Source organism: Pseudopipra pipra, chromosome Z (assembly GCF_036250125.1).
Source record: "Pseudopipra pipra isolate bDixPip1 chromosome Z, bDixPip1.hap1, whole genome shotgun sequence".
Classification (NCBI taxonomy): Eukaryota; Metazoa; Chordata; class Aves; order Passeriformes; family Pipridae; genus Pseudopipra; species Pseudopipra pipra.
This window is the reverse complement of record NC_087581.1, coordinates 60,482,105-60,488,192: the sequence shown is the minus strand read 5'-3', so window position 1 is coordinate 60,488,192 and position 6,088 is coordinate 60,482,105.

Genomic DNA, 6,088 nt, shown 5'->3' with positions numbered 1-6,088 from the left:
ACCATGGTTGATGATGTAAGAGAGGAACCTACCTGTTTTTCTTTCAACACAGCTGTTACTTGAGATGGCTTCTAATCATGTGGTAAAGTCCTCACTGTCAGATAGGGAAAAAAAAAGGTGTGATAATATCCTGAGAGTTAAATTCAGATTTTGTAACACTGGTTGTTAGGGAGCTGTTGTAGTGAAGAAGAACAAGGCAATTACTTATCCTTCACCTTCCCCATAGTGTGCCTTGCATAAGACTAAGTCATCAGCAAGTAGAGCCAGCCTGCTTAAAATCAGCTGTTTGGAGGATGTTCCTATGACACCAAAGCTGAAGTCTGCATCTGATGTAAGTGCCTTCCCACAAGGGCTTTTTCAGCCAGAGCACCCACACTGAGTTTTTCCTTGTGGACATTTTTAAATCAATCTATGTTTGCCTCAAAGGTAGAACCTGGCCAGACAGATCTGTGCCAGCACGTGCTACAGCTGTCTTCACAGCAAGCCTATATTTAAGTGATTTCCTAGGGGAAATGCAGCATACAGTGACTGGCACAGCTTAGGAAGAGGATGAAGTGCCGGAAACCTTCAAGCATCTAACAAAGGTTTGGAGCACTTCAGTTGTGCACATTGAGTGGTAATTCCGGTTTTGTTTCCTCCAAGAGGAAGGTACTTTGTATGCACCCAGGCTCCTCTGTGGTTTGGCCTGGCATATAAAAAACAGGATGTGTGGGGGGATTTGCTTTGAAACTGCTCCCCTGCCCCAAGCCAAAACACATGTGAAGATTCAGCCATGTTGCTTCAGGCTGGGAGAGGCAGGTTTACCTGTCAAATTCACATTGTGAAAATGCTGCATCATGTTCTAATTGCTATTAGGGAAATTAATTATCAATAGTTCAGATTCAGACCTAATTATAGGTTGGTCAAATAGCATTTATTGTTCCTTTTTTGTGGTAGAGTAATATTTGTGGTCTGCATCATAAAGCTTCAAGTAATTTTTCTCTCTGCAGAGTGTAGCAGAATGATCAGGAAAGAAGCCAGAACTCTCTTTCATGTTACTGAGAAGTAGTGAGGACAATTTTTACAGGCTTTTATTATAAGCCTTTCCTTTGAGACCCATAGGAAACAAAGCAATATTTTTGCCATCACTGTGTCCTATCATACAGAGGGCCTTTTTCTTTTCAGTTTATGTTTTTTTCTTTTCTTTTTAGTTTTTTTTTTTTTTTAGGGTCCTGTAGATGATGTAGATACAGAAGCTTCTTAAAGGAGTTGTTAACTACAGTTCTTCCTAGTCAACAGGGGAGTATTAAGGAACAGAGGGTTAGGGGCTGATGTTCACTGGATGTGCTGTTGAAAGTTAGAGTACTTCTTTTCATATGTCAAAAAATATGATTCTAAGGTGCTATAGTTTAACCTCAGCCATTGCCTAAGCCTAACACCAGTTTGCTCACTGTCCTCCCAGCACAGTGGGATGGGACACAGGATTGGAAAAGTGAGGGAAAAAAAATCATAGGTTGAGATAAAGACAGTTTAATAGGTAAAGCAAAAGCACTCACACAAACAAAGCAAAACTTCCTATGGGCAGGCAGGTGTTCAGCCATCTCCAGAAAAACCAGGCTCCATCAAACTTCGTGATAACTTTGAAAGACAAATGCCATCATGCAGATCATCCTCCTCTTCCTTCTTCCCCCAGCTTTATAAGCTGAGCATAACCTTTACAGTCTGGAATATTCCCTTGGCCCATCGGGGCCAGCTGTCCTGGCTCTGTCCCCTTCCAGATTCTTGTGCACCCCCAACCTGCTCAGTGGTGGGGTGGGGTGAGGTGAAGAAAAGGCATTGGCACTGTGTAAGCCCTGAACAGCAGTAAGGAAAACATTCCTATGTTATCAACACTGTTTTCAGCACAAATGAAAAACATAGCCCCATAGTAGCTGCTATGCGAAAATTAACTCTATCCTAGCCAAAACCAGTACATAAGGTAATACTACACTGTGTTTGTTGTGCCCTGTGGGAGGAGGTGTAAGCAGTCATGTGTACCAAACACTGTTGTTCAGGGCCTCTGAGATTTTATAAAACTTGACAAGGTAAAAAGTATTGTAAATTTTATAGTATAGCAATATATCTGTGTTAAAATTAACAGGATTTATACTGTTGTATGGTGAAACTAAGCATCTTTCTCTGATGGTTTAATCAGAATTCACACAAGATCACATCCAAAATGTAATTCTTCTTCTATGGCTGAGGTTTCCAGTTTGTGTCAACTCACACACTTATTGCCAGAACACCCTCTGATGCTGTCTGTGATTACGGGAAAAGAAACACTATCACTGGAGTCAACACCAAAAGCAACCTGTGTTGTAATTCATTCAGAGCAGTTGGCCTTGGGCCAGCTCAGTTACCTCTAAAGGTGTCTGAACAGATAAAGTAACAGAAGATGTCGCTCTAGAACACGCAGCCTAGAACTTGGATTTTGTTGGTGGAACTTGAACATTGTGGAGACTTTCCACCATTACAGCACTTTAAATATTGATAAAAGTACTTATTCTGATAGTAGACAATGTAAGTCAACACTACTATATGGAAAATATGCAGGACTAATTAACTCCCACCATCTTTTACAGAAAAATAATAAGAATGCAGGTTAAATTTTAGTATGATGTCCCAGGGAAAGGGAGAATTAAATGGCTTCCTGAGTCTCCTTCCATCCTTAGTTTTTGGTAAGCCAACTGTTGTGAAATATGAATATAAAATTGTAAGATTTTCTAAAAAAAGTCTTTATAGTTATCCAGGTTGATGTTAGTATGGAGAACACCAACATACAGCCAGCAAGCTGTTGAAAACTGACCTTTTTTTCTAGTTAGACTTCATACACTTACAAAGAGGAAGAATATTAAAAAAATCACATAATTTTATACACATTTACACTATAAGAATGGAATTAGATTGCAGTTTTCAAATAAATAGATTTCTTATAGAGTGGAAAGGAGTAATCTGTTCTCTATGACTGTGATGAGTAGGGAAAAAAAATATTAAGATTAGATGACGATGAGGAGGACAAAAATTAATGAGATTAGAAGCTACACAGAATAAAAAAAAAAGAAAAAAGTTTTAAATTTAGCCTTAATAATGGAGCACTACAGAAGATTGTTGTGGGAGCTGATATTACTATCAACATTTTTAAGAACTGCTTGAAGAATATTTCCCTGATTCTGCCTTGATACATAGTGCAGAGGAGACCCAGGCTTCTTTTTCTCCATGTTTCTGCCACTGTGATTTTACTGTTGTGAGGCATTATGGGTGACAGGGTAAGTTTGAGGAAGTCTCTGGAGCATCAGAAATCTAAAAGTATTTTCTGTTGCCCCACTGAAAGGGAACTGTATGCATCTTCTCTATTGTGGTAGTTTTAAAATGTCAGTGAATCTAAGCCAACACATTGGTGTTTTGCTGCTTGCATTTACTTACTGTGTTTGGAAGGAAACGTATTTTTGAATTGGATTTGTAAATATACACCCACCTTAAGTAAGTCTGTGAATACATTAATGTTCAGAGAGGTCGTGGACTTTCCCTCAATATTTAAGAACCGTCTGAATGCGATCCAGTGCCACGTGCTCTAGGATGACCCTACTTGAGCAGGTAGGTTGGACCAAATGGACTCTGTGGTCACTTCCAACATTGCCCATTCTGTGATTTTGTGTCGTCATCTGAGCATTTTCTTGATTCTGTAGAACTTGGTTTAACTGAAGAGTGATATACACATGCATGTTGGTGAGTGTTCTGTTACTTTCAGGAATGTTACAAATTTGATAGTGTTTTCTTTAACTACAAAAGTGCTGGACAAACGATGATGCTGTGAAGAATACTGGACTGCCTGAGGTTGTAATGTAGTATTTTACATCATGCTTTCTCTGTCCTGAAGTAACTGAAAGTTAATTAGTTTAAGAACTACTTCACTTAGATATTTACATATGTCAATATTGCATATAAGTTTTGTGAGATTTTATGTTTGCAGAACCAGGTATTAGCCAAAATGACTAGACTGATACTGGTAAGTGGAGCTTTCAGACTGTTTCAAAAGTTTGTAATATAAGACTTTCATGTAGGGTGGAATATTCAGTTCCCTGAAGAGGCCAGTGAGGTGTGGCTCCTATTGAGGAATTACAAACTGTAAATGTTATAGTGGATTTGGGAGGTATAGATTGTAAGGTAACATTAGGATATGTTTTGGATGGATACTGACTCGTGTGACAATTGTATCAGTCCTGTGCTACTTTGGTCTAAGGTTCCAACCGCAATTCAGCAATAATGTGAAGGTTCTATAGGAGTCAGTTTTATGTCCTAGAAGATTTCACTTCCTCCTAAAAAATATATAGTCATCCTATATTCACACTTATGTGTAAGAATTCTTCATCTCTCATTTCAAACAAACTCTCCTAATCCAGTAGTATACTGGTTATTTTTGTCAGAATCACACTTATGGTCAATTCTGCTCACAACTGTTCATTGTGGTATTGATTTTCTCTTTGGATACACTCCCAAAAAGCAAGGAGACAACCTTTCTTAAATAATAAATATATTTGATTATGCTATGCAAATGTGCTGTGCTTATAATCAAAGGTAAAGGGATGAGGTTTTGGGGAACTCTTTGTGAGAGCACTGGCATTTGCCTACTTGAGTGAATCAGGACAGTTTTGCTTTCGTTGTAAAATATATGCAAAGGAGAAGTAACAGGCTTTTTTTTGATGATATTTTTTGCTCTATGAAACCTGCATGGGATGTGTGCTGATTGGTCTTCGTGCTGCATTCAATTCACAACAGGTTAAAATAGCAATACTGATTAAAGAAAAGATAATTAGTTCTGGTCTACACTAGTACACAAAAGTGTTTAATTTAAGATTAAAGGACTTAGACTGAGTAGCATCCTGTGGGATAGTCCCAAGTACTAATCATTTTCCTAGGGAGAAAAATATCATGGAGGTTGTTAATAATTTGTCAAGTGCCAAATTACAGTGACTGTATAGATATACAGTGCAGGCACAGAAAGGTTTAGATTTAGGATTAGGTGAGCTCTAGAGGCTCTTTCCCAACAACAATTTCATGTTTCCTTTGTGTAGTTACTACTTACAAGGAGCAGGTTTGAGAAAGTTTAGGTTAGCATTAGGTTGAAGACTGCTTAGAGTATTAGTTGAAGCAAGGATGCAAAGGGCCAGCCAAAGCAGGAAGTGGGCAGCAAAAGTAGTTCACCCCTAAGAACATCTCTATCCCACCTTGTGCCAAGACAATTTTTGCAATTGCTGTTCATGTGGCATGTGAATATATACAGATTGGGTAATATCCAGTTAAAGTGAAGGAAAGGATCAGGATTTACAGTAGTCTGTACACAAAGACAAACTGTTGTCATAGGGTTGTGAAAAGAGAAATATTGATTTAGGGAGTACTAACAAATGAAGTATTTAAAAACTGAAGGAGAATTCTTGGGTTTGGTGTCTATGAAGCCTCAGCTGCAGTTCTGTGACTTTTTAACACTATTCATAAAAAGGAGATAGAGAGATTAGAGAATGATCAGAACAGCCATGAACAAAAAAATTATAATTTTATTAAACACTATACAAGATAAGCAGTCTAAATTAGAAAAGAGAAAGCTAAGATGGAAAAGGTTTCAAATACAGGCAGGTTGCTATTAAAGATAATAGCAATCAGCTATTCTGACTATCAGTTAAGAGCTGGGCAGGAAGAAACTGGTTCATTTGCTCTGAAGGAGTTTAAGGTTGGATAAGTTCTAGATGTGATTACATTATGACATTATGGAATTAACATCACAGGAGACTTTTAAGAGTGGATTAGCTAAAATTTGTCTGCTTTGTGAGATTATGCTTAAAATAAAGAGGTTTCTCATGCAATTTTAGTCTACTTTGCTTTTATGTAATTTCTCTGAATTTGGAAGAAAGAATGGTTTGAATAACAAGCCAACACAGCTGTTTAGGAGCTTCCTCTTCACAGGTATTTAAGTTTAGCATGAGATTTGGCACATCAGCTGGAAGTATGGCAAATTACCTAATTTAGTATGACTATAAAGAACATCATGATCCTTTCAACTTATCACAGCACTCTG